We start from the raw sequence: 13,819 nt of genomic DNA, 5'->3' as shown, positions 1-13,819 counted from the left end.
TGCATTCTGTTAATTGCATATGCAAGACTGCATATGAGGAAATTTCAATGATATCCAAAAAGTCTATGGTGTCAACATTCTCATGACCTGGAAACAATGATTTTATCATTCCTTGTCTAAGGGCAGAGTTCCTTTGGTGGGCAAAGGCCTGCTACCACAACAAGGGACTCCCTTTCTCTCTACCCCCTGCCACCCAAACCCTAACAACAGACGCATCAGACTATGCATGGGGGGCTCACATGGCAGGGCAGTGCATTCAGGGCAAATGGAACCCAAAACAGATGCACCTGCATATCAATCAAAAAGAAATGTTAGCTGTACAGAACGCTCTGACAGCCTTCAAAGACCTTATTCTTCCAGGACAACTATTGGTAAAGACAGACAACACCACAGTTATGCGGTACATAAGCAGAGGGGAACCCATTCCTACCCACTATGCCGACTAGGCATGGCTCTGTGGAACACAGCCTTGAACTACCAAGTGAACCTGCAAGCTCAATTCCTGCCAGGCAAGCTAAATTCACTGGCAGATGACTTAAGCAGAAATCTCATAGACCCGCACGAATGGAAACTGTAACCCAAAGTATTCAAACTCTTGAGAAACAAATGGGGGATACCAGAGGTAGACCTGTTTGCCTCCCCTCAAAACTCCCAATTGAACAAATTCTGTACCAGAACTCCCTACAATCAAGCTCGGAAAGTGGATGCCCTGTCTTTTACCTGGGAAAGCCTCTCAATTTATGCCTTTCCCCCTCTACCTCTCCACTCAAAGTTTCTACTAAAGATCAAACAGGACAAGCCAAGGACAATACTGATTGCCGCAGACTGGCCACGGCAGCACTGGTATCCCCTTTTGCGCAGTCTGACAGTGCTACAACCATGGCACCTGCCTCAGACTCCTTCCCTGCTGTCCCAGCAAGCGGCCCAGATTCTGCACCCTCAGCTTCAAACCCTGAACCTTGCAGCCTGGTTAATTCTCTGTCCTCACCCCTAGCAGCCCTCAGTAAACAGGTGCTGGATGTCATTCTTAAGGCAAGGAGCCCTAGTACTAGAAAATCCTATTCCGAAAAGTAGAAAAGATACTGTTCCTGGAGCCAGGCTCAGGGTAGGGCCACAACGGTGCCCAGCTTACCCCATATTCTAGATTATTTAACAGAAATGCTCCACAAGGGCCTATCTTTCTCTTCAATTAAGATTCATGCCTCTGCCATTTCAGCACATTATAATACTGAGCCACCCTCTTCTCGTATCCCCTGCTAAAACAATTCCTTAGGGGCCAAAAATGTAAGGCCCCCCAGGAGAGCTCCCACTCCAGCCTTGGGACCTTAACTTTGTATTGGAAAAACTCACCCCCACCCCCACTTTCAGCTGCTACAGCAGAGTTGAAATTCCTTTCTTGGAAAACAGCCTTACTTCTAGCCATCACTTCAGCAAGAAGTGTCTGAACTGCAGGCCCTCATGGCAGTGGGAGCCCTTCATTATCTTCCATGCAGACAGGGTTTCCCTCAGGACTAATCCATCCTTTATGCCCAAGGTGGTGTCGTGTGTCTCTAAACCAGTCCATTCATTTGTCTACTTTTTTCCCCTAATCCTCAAAGTAAGGGGGAAAGGATACTGCATTCTCTGGACGTGCACAGACAGCTTAGATCCTATTTGGATAGGACTAAGCCTCTCAGAAAATCTGACCAGCTGCTAGTTAGTTTTGCTGCAGGGGCAGAGGGGAAGGCCATTTTAAAACTAACCAGTTCCAACTGAATAGCCAATTGCTTCAATTTCTGCTACAAGCACCATGGAAAACCTACCCCACAGGGAATAAGATCACATTCCATCAGGGCTGCCTCTACCTCTACAGTATTTCTCAGAGGAGTCCCTACCAGGGACACCTGGAAGCTGCTACCTGGAGCTGTGTACATACATTCACCCGGCATTACCACCTGCCTATCTTTTCTAAATCCAGAGCTGGATTTGCCACAGCAGTCTTATAGGGCCTGATTGCTAGTCCCAATGCTCTTTAACTGCCTCCACCTTTCCTTAGCTTTGGGAATCAACCAAAATGTGATGACTGCAACAGTGAAACACAAAGAACATAGTACAGTTGTGTACACTTACCATAAATGTAGATCTTAGTGTATTCACTGTTGCAGTTCTGGTTACCCTCCCTCCAGCCCCCTGACTTCTCTTGGCTCTACCTTTCCTTCTTATTTGGAGTATATTATATCATGTATATTTGTTTTTTTGCTGGAGGTTTTCCATGCCATATAATTGCTTCTTTTTGTGGGGGCACCTGACATCTGGGGTAAGAAAAACTGATGTAATGGCGTTGGCTGCATGTTTTATACCCTGACGTCATGGAAGAAGTGATGGCATCCAACGCAAAAATCCAAAGACTCTGGTATTCAGTCGGCTAAGGGCTACCTGCAGGCAGATAACCCAAATGTGATGACTGCCACAGTGAATACACTGTAACATCTACATTTATGGTAAGTGTACACAACTGTACTTTTCCAGACGTACTTCTGTTGTCTCTCTGCCATCAGATGTCCCGCCAACTTCCGATTTAGGAGTTGGGGGACGTCTGACAGAACCAACTACTTCGATTGCTCCTACTGAGGAGGCCACTTCAGAAGTTCTGGCCTGCATGTCCATGGAGATGGCTCAGACATCGGTTCCTACCAATGCCGAGGGGGAACCAGAAACAGTCGGGTGACCTTCGGAGACTCCTATTCGTTAGACTCTGAGCCTAGGCCTTCTCCCAAACCAATGCTTACTAAACGAAAACAGAAAACTAAACATTTGACTCCTCCCCATGAAGGAGTCCCAGACTGGCATTCTTTCACTAACTGATACAGGCCTTTGTGGCGCTCAGGTCCACAGACTCTACTCCCTCCACTGTACCTGTGCTCAGCCCTAAGCCTGTCTTTGCCACTTCTCTCCCTTTGCAGACCACCCAAGAAAGAGAGGAGGGACGAGAAACTTATTACTCTTCTTCTGAAGAGTAGATTTCTTATACATCCCAGATTGCTTCTTCTTTAGAATACTATTCACCGGATGAGGAGTCAGTTGAAGGGGATTCTCCACCAGAGGACATTACCTTTGGTGAAACAACCAAGACGAAGAGTAATTTTAAATGGGGCACTACCCAGATGACTGACACTCGGAGGAGGCATTTTGAACTCCTTCAATTGCTCCCTCCCATCAGCCATCCCACCAGTCTTACCTGCCTATCTGAATGCGTTTACCTCTGCATCCAAAAATCCAGACTCTCAACCAACTGCACCTAAAAGGCCAGACGGGTTTTATAAGGTTCCCGATGAGCAAAAATTCTTAGTTAAACCCCCCTTGGCAGACCCTGCAGTTATTGCGGTCTCTCCAGACAAGCAATCCCGACTTATTCCCTCTGCATCTCTTTTGTTTAGTGATAAAGACAGCAGAAGCATGGACAGGATTGGTAAAGTGTACACCTCTTCCACCCTGGCTTTCCCTGCTATAAATTACCAGACACACATGGTTAAATATGCAGTGGACCTTGTCTCATAAGCTACTAATCACCTGGCTACCACACCTTGACTGCCCTACTAAATCGGGCATAACATCAAAATTGTCTCTGGCTTCACAGGTAGCCAGACATTCAATTAGGTGCAGTTATGATGCTGCAGAGGCCTCTGCTAGGTCAGCAGCTTCTGCTTCCATCTTTTGCAGATATTTTTGGCTGCGCCTACAACCTCTTCCAGAAGACTTTAATACTAAGATTATGGATGCCCCCTTATACTGTAACCTTTTGTTTGGAAAACAATCTGCAGAACTTCTTAAAAACCTGCAGGAGAAAAGCAAGGAACTGCAGAACATCAAGCATTTGCTTGTTTTCCCTATTACAAAGTATTACACGAACTACCAGCTAAAACCTCATTTGTCAGGAGAACATCTTCCTCTGCCACCCCCTCATCCACCAGGCACAGGAGGAGGGAACCAGAAGACAAGCATTTTCCAAACCTGTCATCTTTCAACCAAGTCCTAGACAGTCCTTTCAGGATAGAAATGCATCCAACAATGAGTGACTGCTTTGCCCATCTGCCCTTGTCAGCCCGCCTATCCCACTGTTTACCTACTTGGAAAACCATCACTTCAGACCAGTGGGTACTGAGCATCATTCAAAACAGATGCTTCCTTTCCTGGTGAGAAAAATCCATCCCAAAACCTACCCCCCCCCCCCAAAAAAAAAAAAAAACAAATCCACCTCCTCCACAAATTCTTCAAGACCTCCAAAAACTAGGAACAACAGAACCTATTTCTCCAGGGCAGGAAGGAAATGGCTTTTACTCTACTCTTTCTGGTCCCCAAAAAGGATGGCCCTTGGAGAACTGTACTGGATATATCTTTCCTGAACCAATTTCTAGCAGTTCCTTTCTTCAAAATACTATCCCTCCCAACTCTACTCCTTCTTATCCCAGACCAGGCTTTCATGGCCACTCTGGATCTAATGGAGGCTTACCTGCATATCCCCATAAAATCCTCCCCAACAGAAAATTTTTACATTTTTCTGGACCCTGCTCTCATTTTCAGTTTACAGCCTTGCCCTTTGGTTTGTCTACAGCACAAAGAGTATTCATAAAATGCATAGCCCCAGCCATTGCTTACTGCAGGACCCAAGGTATCCAACTCTACCCCTACCTAGACGACATTCTCCTTCTAGCAGATACAGAAGCCCGCCTCAGATACCACCTCAGGTTCACCACCACCCTTCTTCACAACCTGGACTTCCCCCTCAATATAAACAAATCCTCCTTGCTCCCTCAGCAAGACAAAGTATTTCTGGGCTGCAGAATCGGGACAGATCTAATGCGGGCCTTTCTCCCACAGGAAAAGGCCCTCTGCCTCTCCACTCATTTTCAAAACCTTTTTCTGGAATCCCAGATTTCAGCAAGGCAGTTCTGCAACTCCTGGGGCTTATGGCAGCCACCATTCCCATGCTTCCCTTGGCAAGAATGCACATACAAAGTTCCAATGGTACCTCAAGAACGTGTGGTCACAACACCTACACTCTTTAGAGAAACAAATCCCCTTTCTGCCGTGTTTCAAATCAGAGCTAAGGTGGTGGATTTAACAACTCTTGTCGCAACCCGGGATTGCTTCTCCAAATGATAAAAAAGCGGATCACACGCGATGAGAGAACTGGAACACAGATTTAATATTCCACAAATAAAAACCACAGGTACACGTAAGCGCTTTCGGCAGATTAAAATAACCCGCCTTCTTCAGACAAGAGTTGGGTTACAGAGTTAGTATTATATACACCATTATTAAACAAATGCAGCCTATCAGGCTAAAGTGCATTAGTGCTTGTTGCAATAACCATGACAACCTTAAAAGAGTTTCATCTTAAATAGAAATGGTAATAATAAACAATTAAATTGTGTTTGCTGTATGATGAAGTCGTCAGTCAAACGTTACTACCATGAATCAATATTTTAAAATAAAAAATAAAAACTAATGATTATTATTAACCTTACGCCTAATTATTTATCAGTTTCAGTTTGTTCTTTGTTTGGTGCGTTATTGCTTCTCCAAATGCCATCCCCAAACCAGTTCATTTTTCACAGATGCATCAGACTTAGGGTGGGGAGCCGCCTGCAAGGATTTCGGGGTTCAGGAAACTTGGAATCCTGCCCTTCAAAAGAAACATATCAATGTCAGGGAGATTACTGCAGTTCTAGCTCTGGAGGCTTTTCTTCCTACCCTCCATCCAGGCCCCTTCTAATATTCACAGACACCACAGTCATGTGGTACGTCAACAAACAAGGAGGAACCAAAGACTACCTCCTTTGTAGAATGACTCTACAAATCTGGGGCCTTGCCTCCAGGCACAACATGTCCCTGCAGGCCTCATACATCCCCCTCTCAGGACAACAAACAGGCAAATCTTCTCAGCAGAACATCTTCTGTACAGCACGAGTGGATGCTGATCAGAGAAATCTTTCTAGACATTATTCACCGGTGGGGCACTCCACATGTGGATCTGTTTGCCCCCCCCCCCCCCCCCAGAACAGACAATTGATAAATTTCTGCACCAAGGATCACTCCCTACTAGCATTCCTTGGGAGGGACTTTTCCTTTACTCTTTTCCCCCCTTCCCTCTGATCCAAAAGGTCCTACTGAAAATCAGCAAGAACAAGCCAAAAATCTTGTTGGTGACCCCCTACTGGCCAAGGCAGCTCTGGTTCCTCAACTTCACTCACTAGCCAAGAGCAATCGCCACAAGTTACCCCACAAAGTGAGCCTTCTCACACAACCAAAGACAACCCTAATACATCCTCACCTACAGATGTTAGCACTAACACTCTGAGTGATAAACTTCTAATCCCTTTTAGACAGCAGTATTCAGAGGATGTGCTTACAGTCCTGAGGGAGGCTAGGAATGTTGCTAGTAGAAAATCATACTTAGCAAAATGGGAGATATTCTCAAAATGCTGTCTACGTAAGGACAGGGACCCCAGCCAGACTGACCCTTCCCTAGTCCTTGCATATGTGTGTGAACTCCTTAAGGATGACCTTTCTTACTCCTCAGTGAAAGTACATCTTTCAGCCATATCTGCCTGCCTGCCTCTAGACCCCCCTTTACTATTCAGGCTAGATGTTAAACTTGAGAGGGGTCTTGCACATCAATTCACCCAGAAAACCCATCCTGCCACCTTGGGACCCAAGCTTTATCCTGGAAAAACTAACACTTGGCCCCTTTGAACCGGCTAGCAATGCTACTTTACAACTATGTACATGGAAAGCTGTACTTTTGGTGGCCATCACTTCTGGGAGTGTGTCAGAGTTGCAGGCTCTCATGGCCTGCCCCCCTACACTGTTTTCCACAAAGACAGCGTGACCTTGCGCACTAACCCCCCCCCCCTTCGTGCCTGAAGTAGTAAACGAGCTGTCCTTAAATCAAATCTATTCACCTGCCTACATTCTTCTCCTCTCCAGCTAACGAGCGAGATGATTCTCTATTCCCTGGATGTGCACAGACAACTTAAATTTTACCTAGACAAAACTAAGCCCTTCAGAAAATCTGATCAACTTGTTGACTCCTTCCACCCCAGGGGTATGGGCAAGGCAGTTTGCTGAGTGTGCATATGTTTATGAAACATTAGATTCTGGATTTAGTGTGCACAGCTAGAGATGATAATTTCAGTATGACAGTTGGCCAAATGAAATCACTGTCCGATTCTGAATGCATAGCTTGTTATTCTTTCCAGCCAGCACTGTAAAGACAATGAAATAACAAAGTGTATTTTATGTGGGGTACCCTAGTAACAGTGTAACAAGTGTTCTGTCTTTACATAATTGTCTCCTTTGTTCCCCCTTTTGTCTCCCCCCCCCCCCCCCCCAGGAATTTTTTTTTCCATGTGTTTAGTTGGAGAGAGAATCTGGTGTTTAGTGTGACTGTTATGTTAGGCTTGTATTTAACCATTCTGACAGTATGTTGTATTAACTTTGTGATGGTAAAAGTCTTAATTGCAGAAAAAGTGTTTGCTGACTGAAGAATATGAATGATGAACAAGACTTGTCAGTCTTAACTTCGTTGTACTTTCACGAAAAAAAAAAACTTGCAGTGACTAAAATGCTTGCCAAATTCACTGGATTTTGCAGTCCCATTCAAGCAATGGGAATGATGGCCAAGAAGAGTCAGTATTGGGGAAATGGAATAAGGTTGATAATGGCTGACTACTTGTAAGCCATTAATGTGCTTATTGTTTAGTTTCTGTAAGTACCTTTAAGAGTTGCTGCTTTTTTGGAGAGTTCCTTGTACCAGACATCGATAGAGCTGCTGGGTTGTAACAGTGCTGGCTTGCTTGAACTACTGGGTTGTAACAGTGCTGGCTTGCTTGAACTACAAAATAACTTCACTCTAGATTAGGGAGTCAGCAGAAGCCTGTATAAGAAGCACACCAGATCACTGTGCTCTCACCTGAATGTGAAATGATTGAAACATTCTCCACAATTGTTTGACTGTGGTGTTTGCCTCTTTCTCTACTGTTGTGTAACCTCTGAGTTGGTATGTATATGTTTAGGGAGTATCCCCTCACATGGGGGCTGCATTAGGAGTCTTGCCCCCTCAAAAAAAAAAATTATGTTTGTTGAAAATAGTTTTGGCAAACATTTTTGAAGTTTTTATATTTGCTGAAACTGCCTTTGACAAGTTGACACGAATCCCCCCCGTATATTATGAATACTAGAACATTAATCTCTTCAGAGATCTTTTCTAGTCCGTATCCTGACACAGTTGTGCACTTTTGATCCATTTAAATCTATTGTTACTCTTGATTTGTGATATTCAGCAAACCTGCAGGTACTGTAGATGTTCTTCGTTCCCCATTGCTGCAGTCCTTACTATTGGGTATAGTCCGCATCCAGTCGGCCCGAATACCAGAGTATAAGGCTGGCGTCGGTCAGAAAGCATTAGACGTCGCACGCGTCAGGGGTAACTATGCGCATGACCCGGTCATATCCTCAGTCTTTTTGCAGCGTGGTCCGATGCAGAAGCAGTTTTGCGAGTGCAGGTTGGCGTTCTGAAATCTTTCGAACCGGAGTTTCAGACGAAACAGAGTTGGCTAAGTACAACATTTTGTTTTTCTTGCCTCAGTATTTTACGGATGTCAGAAAAAGTGAATAACTGTATTTCTTGTGGGAAACAGATACCTCATAGGGATTACCATACCTTGTGTATACCTTGTTTAGGGCCTGAGCACGTTGTTGGTTGCCGCTCTTGTGCTAGGTTTAACAAGCGCACTATTAAGAGGAGGTTAGACTGTGCCAGGTTAGTGTTTGGGAAGCGTTGCAATTATAAAATGCCGTCGGATGCTAAGGACAAAACAGTGAAGCCTAGGGTTGATGAACGGTTCTTTAGGAAACTCAGTGGAGCCAGAGGTTTTGCCAGGAGTTTCCATGGAGTCCCAGGCAGAAACTTTACTGTTACAGGATGTGCCTTCTCAGGAGGTAGGCCAGGCTGAGGGGCTTCTCAGGTGACTGTTCTTCCCTCTCTTCCCAAGGTAGTTAGAGCCTCTCCTTCTGTTGCCAAAACTTCTTTGAGAGGTAGGCCTAGTTTAGCTTCAGTGGGGGCTTCTCCTAGCATTTGGTTCTGTGCCTAAGAAACATATGCTTAAAATGGCAGAAGATTTGATTACTATGATTAGAGGTTCTATGCCCCCGCCTGATAAGAGGCCTAGGGTGGAACCAGAGTTTGATGGTTTTGAACAGTGTTCAGAGGCTTCAGGGTCTTCTGCGGAAGACTTGCAGGAGTTTCCTGCTTATTCTGATTCTGATGTGGATGATTCCACTCCTACAGCTACTCCTCCTGAGGATTTCTCATTTTCAGAGACTCTGCATTCCATGAGGGAGCACTTTAAATGGGAAGGCCAGGATTACTCTGATTCCAGGAAAAGGCTTAGGGAATTCTTGTTTTTACCCCAGCATAGGCCCTTAGCTATTCCTCCTGTGTTGAATGTGGTGGAAGATGTTTTTGCAGAGGCTTCCCTGAACCCTGACTCTTTGCCTCCTGCTCCTGTTAAGCCTGATAGGTATTATAGGGTGGCTCATAAGTATTTGTTTAAGAGTCGACCCAGAAACTATTTCTCAAGGGCCTAAAGGTGTTAAAGCTTCTGTGGTTAAAAATCCTGTTCCCACTGATAAAGAGGCAAGGGCTTTGGATAGGTGGGGAAAGAAAGTGTATACTTCTTCCACTCTAGCCATGAGAGCATTGAATTGTCAGTTTCACATGCTGAAATATCAGAATTACCTCCTTTCACAATTGAAATCTAAGTTGGATGCTTAGGTATTGAGTGTAAAGAGTTGCTGGATTTGGTTCATGTGTCTGAACAAGTGGGTAAGCATTCTTTGCAATGTGGTTTTGATGCTGTACAGGCCTCCTCGAGGGTGGCAGCTACTAGTTCTGTTCTTCGCAGGCATGCCTGGTTGAAGGATCAGAATTTAGCTGAGCATGTTAAGACAAGGATTTTGGATGCTCCTTTACAGTCTGATGTGTTGTTTGGATCGCCTGTGGAAGCAGTTTTAAAGAAAATGGAGGACAAAGCTAAGTCTATGCAAACTGTTAAAGATTTTTGCAGGTACAGCCACCGAAATTTAGTAGAAATTGGCGGGCTAAGGGGAGGACATATCCTGCTTATGATTCCCAGTCTAGGGGTAGGTCTAGACGTGGTAGGGGCAGGGCTCAAGGTTCTTTTAGGCCTAGAACAGGAGTTAAGCCTGCTCAGACTTCTGGTGAGGGCAGGGTCAGTCCTTAAACAGACCCAATGACCTGTCTTTTCAGCTGCCAGTAGATTCCGTCTGGCAGCTCCTTTGGGAGGAAGACTGTCTCTTTTCAAAGAAAATTGGGATTTAATTACTCAAGACAAATGGGTGTTGGATATCATTCGGTTACAGATTTTATTTCCATACAATGCCCCTTTCAAAGGCATGCCAGACGTTCCTCCTCCACAAAGAAAAGCAAGTTTCTCAATTACTCCAGATAGGGGCCATTCAGCCAGTCCCTGTATCAGAAAGGGGCCTAGGATTTTATTCTCGCCTGTTCCTAGTGCCAAAGAAAGGGAACACGTGGAGACCAATTTTGGATTTATCTCTCCTCAACACTTTTCTGGACATTCCCAAGTTCAAGATGTTGACGTTACAACAGCTTTTACCTCTGCTGGGCAAAGATCACTGGATGGTAACTCTAGATCTCAAGGAAGCTTACCTTCATGTGCCTATAAGGCTAAGTTGCAGGAAGTATCTGCGGTTTCGAGCTGGAAATTCTCATTATCAGTTCTCTGCATTGCCCTTTGGCTTATCTACTGCCCCAGAGTATTCACAAAGGTTCTGGCTCCAGTAATAGCTTACTTCAGGCTTCAAGGAATTCAAATCTATCCTTACTTGGACGACTGCCTGATTCTGGCTCAAGAAAAGGAAGACCTTGTACAGCATCTGGAACATGTTATAGCAGTGCTAAGATGCCTAGGGTATTCTGTGAGCGAAATAAAGTCCAGTCTAGTACCCTCTCAAGACATGTGCTTTCTGGGTGTGAGACTGAATACAGCAGCCAGATGGCCTTTTAACCCGGACAAACAACAGAGTCTATCACTTTACTTCCATCAACTATCTCATCAGTCCGTGCTGACTGCAAGGACAGTCCTTCAGGCATTAGGGTTCATGGCATCTTGTATTCTGGTACTTCCCAATGCCAAACTGCATATGAGGAAGCTACAATGGTATCTCAAAATGTATGGACACAGCACTGCCAGGATTTGGACACTGTCATTCAAATAATACCTTGCCTTCAAAGAATTTTTGTGGTGGGCTCAGGAATGACACCTGAACAAGGGACTCTCTGTGACCCGGCCAGAGGCGAGTCAGATTTAACGACAGATGCCTCGGACATTGCTTGGGAGCTCATCTAAAGGGAAAATGAATACAAGACAAGTGGCCTGCCAGACTACTGCATCTACATATCAACATGAAGGAGATGTTAGCAGTCCAGTTTGCATTAATGGCTTTCAAGGAGTTACTTCTTCCAGGGCAGGTGTTGATTCTAACAGACAACACAACTGTCATGTGGTACATCAACAAGCAAGGGGAACACATTCTTATCCTCTATGCAGGCAAGCAATGATTTTATGGGAGACTGCGCTAAGTTTGCAACTAACTCTTCAGGCAAGGTTTCTGCCAGGAGCACAGAACTCCTTAGCAGATGTGTTAAGCAGACAAATCATGGATCCCAAACTGGATCTTCATGTATTTCAGAAATTGACAGTGTCATGGGGAACTCCAGACATAGATCTGTTCGCTTCTCCACTAAACCACCAGCTGCCACAGTATTGCACAAAGGGGTTTCATCACACAGCTTGGAAAGTGGATGCTCTGTCTTTCAGTTGGAAAAACCTTCATGTGTATGCCTTTCCTCCTCTACCTCTTCTTCCAAAGGTACTATTAAAGGTCAGACAAGACAGGCCAAGGATGATTTTGATAGCTCCAGATTGGCCTCGGCAACACTGGTACCCACTACCACGGAGTCTGGTAAGGAAGCCTCCATGGCCTTTGCCTCTGATTCCTCATCTGTTATTTCAGCAGGATGGTCATCTGCTCAATGTCAAGCTTCACTCTCTTCATCTAACAGCCTGGCATTTTCTGTGTTGAAACACAGCAGGTCTCAACTTCCTCAACAAGTTTTAAATGTGATTATGGAAGCTAGAAGACCTAGTACAAGGAAAGATAAATGGAAGAGATTTTTATTTTGGAGTACAGCAAAGAATTTGCAGGTTTCTGAGCCTAATTTGAGTGCGGCTCTTCAATACCTTACTGAGTTATTGGACAAAGGTTTGTCCTTCTCTTCTATTAAGATTCATGCTGCAGCAATTTCAGCTCACTATGATTGTGACCCACCATTGTTTATCCTTTGTTCAAGCAGTTTCTCAGAGGGGCAAAGAATATAAGACCCGAGCTCCTACTCCTGCTTGGGATCTCAATTTTGTGTTGGAAAAACTTACTCTACAACCTTTTGAGCCTGCGGCTACTGCTGATTTGAAATACTTGTCATGGAAGACTGCTTTTCTGTTGGCTATTACTTCTGCAAGAAGGGTGTCTGAGTTGCAGGCCCTTATGGCAGTAGAGCCATTTTGATTTTTCATAAGGATAGGGTATCATTACGTACTAATCCTTCCTTTATGCCTAAGGTGGTTTCTAGTGTGGCTTTAAACCAGACTATTCATTTGCCTACTTTTATGCAGACCCCAAGATAAAGGGAAAAGATTTTGCACACTTTAGATGTACACAGGCAATTGCGTTATTATTTAAGCAGGACTAAGGATTTTAGGCAGTCTCAGCAGTTGTTTGTTTCTTTTGCTTTGAGTTCAGGGCAAGCCTGTGTCAAAACAAACTATTTCTAGGTGGATTGGCTTTTGCATTGCATTTTGTTATTCCCATCATGGCAAGGAGATTCCAGCTGGGATTAGGCCTCATTCCACTAGGGCTGCTGCCACTACAACAGCATTTCTAAGGGGGGTGGCAACTAAGGATATTTTGGAAGCAGCTACTTGGAGTTCAGTGCATACTTTCTCTAAGCATTATCACCTTCCTATCTACTCTAAGTCTAGGGCTGGTTTTGCCACAGCTGTTTTGCAAGGCATGTTGTCAGCTCCTGCTTCTTTATGATTTGCCAGCCTCCCTTACCTCTGCTTTGGGATTCTACCCAATAGTAAGGACTGCAGCAATGGGGAACGAAGAACATAGTACAGTTTTGTACCTACCATAAATGTAGATGTTCGAGGATCCCATTGCTGCAGTCAACCCTCCCTCCTTCCCCTCTGTGTTTAGGGGTGGTTGTGTAGGTGAGGTTTCATGCTTATATTTTTTGTATATCTTCTTGTATATATTGTGCATATTTTTGGTGCAGGTATTTTGGGCCTTGTCTTTTTAGGGTCTTCTGACATCTGGGGCAAGAAAAGACTGAGGATATGGCGTCGGTCATGCGCATTAGTACCCTGGCGTGCTGGCGTCAGTCTAATGCGCCCTGACATACCGATCATCCTCTCTCTGGTATTCGGGCCGACTGGATGCGGACTATACCCAATAGTAAGGACTGCAGCAATGGGATCCTCGAACATCTACATTTATGGTAGGTACAAAACTGTACTTTTAAAATGTAAATTGATCTGTGTGAGGTAAAATATAGTTTAGCAAAATAGGTTTTGAAACATTTGTACAGTATTTGCATCAGTTTTCAATGCATTTGTTCTGTACTGCCTCATATAAGCAAAAACAAAATGTCCCAGAGCACTAGCATCTG

At 44.6% G+C, this 13,819-nt stretch overlaps 1 protein-coding gene across 3 annotated transcripts in view; it reads right to left on the bottom strand.

Moving 5' to 3' along the window:
* The window catches only part of LRRC71 (leucine rich repeat containing 71), a 2,015,367-nt gene that overhangs the window by 1,482,230 nt on the left and 519,318 nt on the right, over positions 1–13,819 (bottom strand). The window lies entirely within an intron of this gene.

This window comes from Protopterus annectens, chromosome 8.part0 (assembly GCF_019279795.1).
Source record: "Protopterus annectens isolate FY-2018-M chromosome 8.part0, PAN1.0, whole genome shotgun sequence".
In the NCBI taxonomy this organism is placed as follows: Eukaryota; Metazoa; Chordata; order Ceratodontiformes; family Protopteridae; genus Protopterus; species Protopterus annectens.
This window is presented reverse-complemented; position numbering and strand designations above follow the sequence as displayed.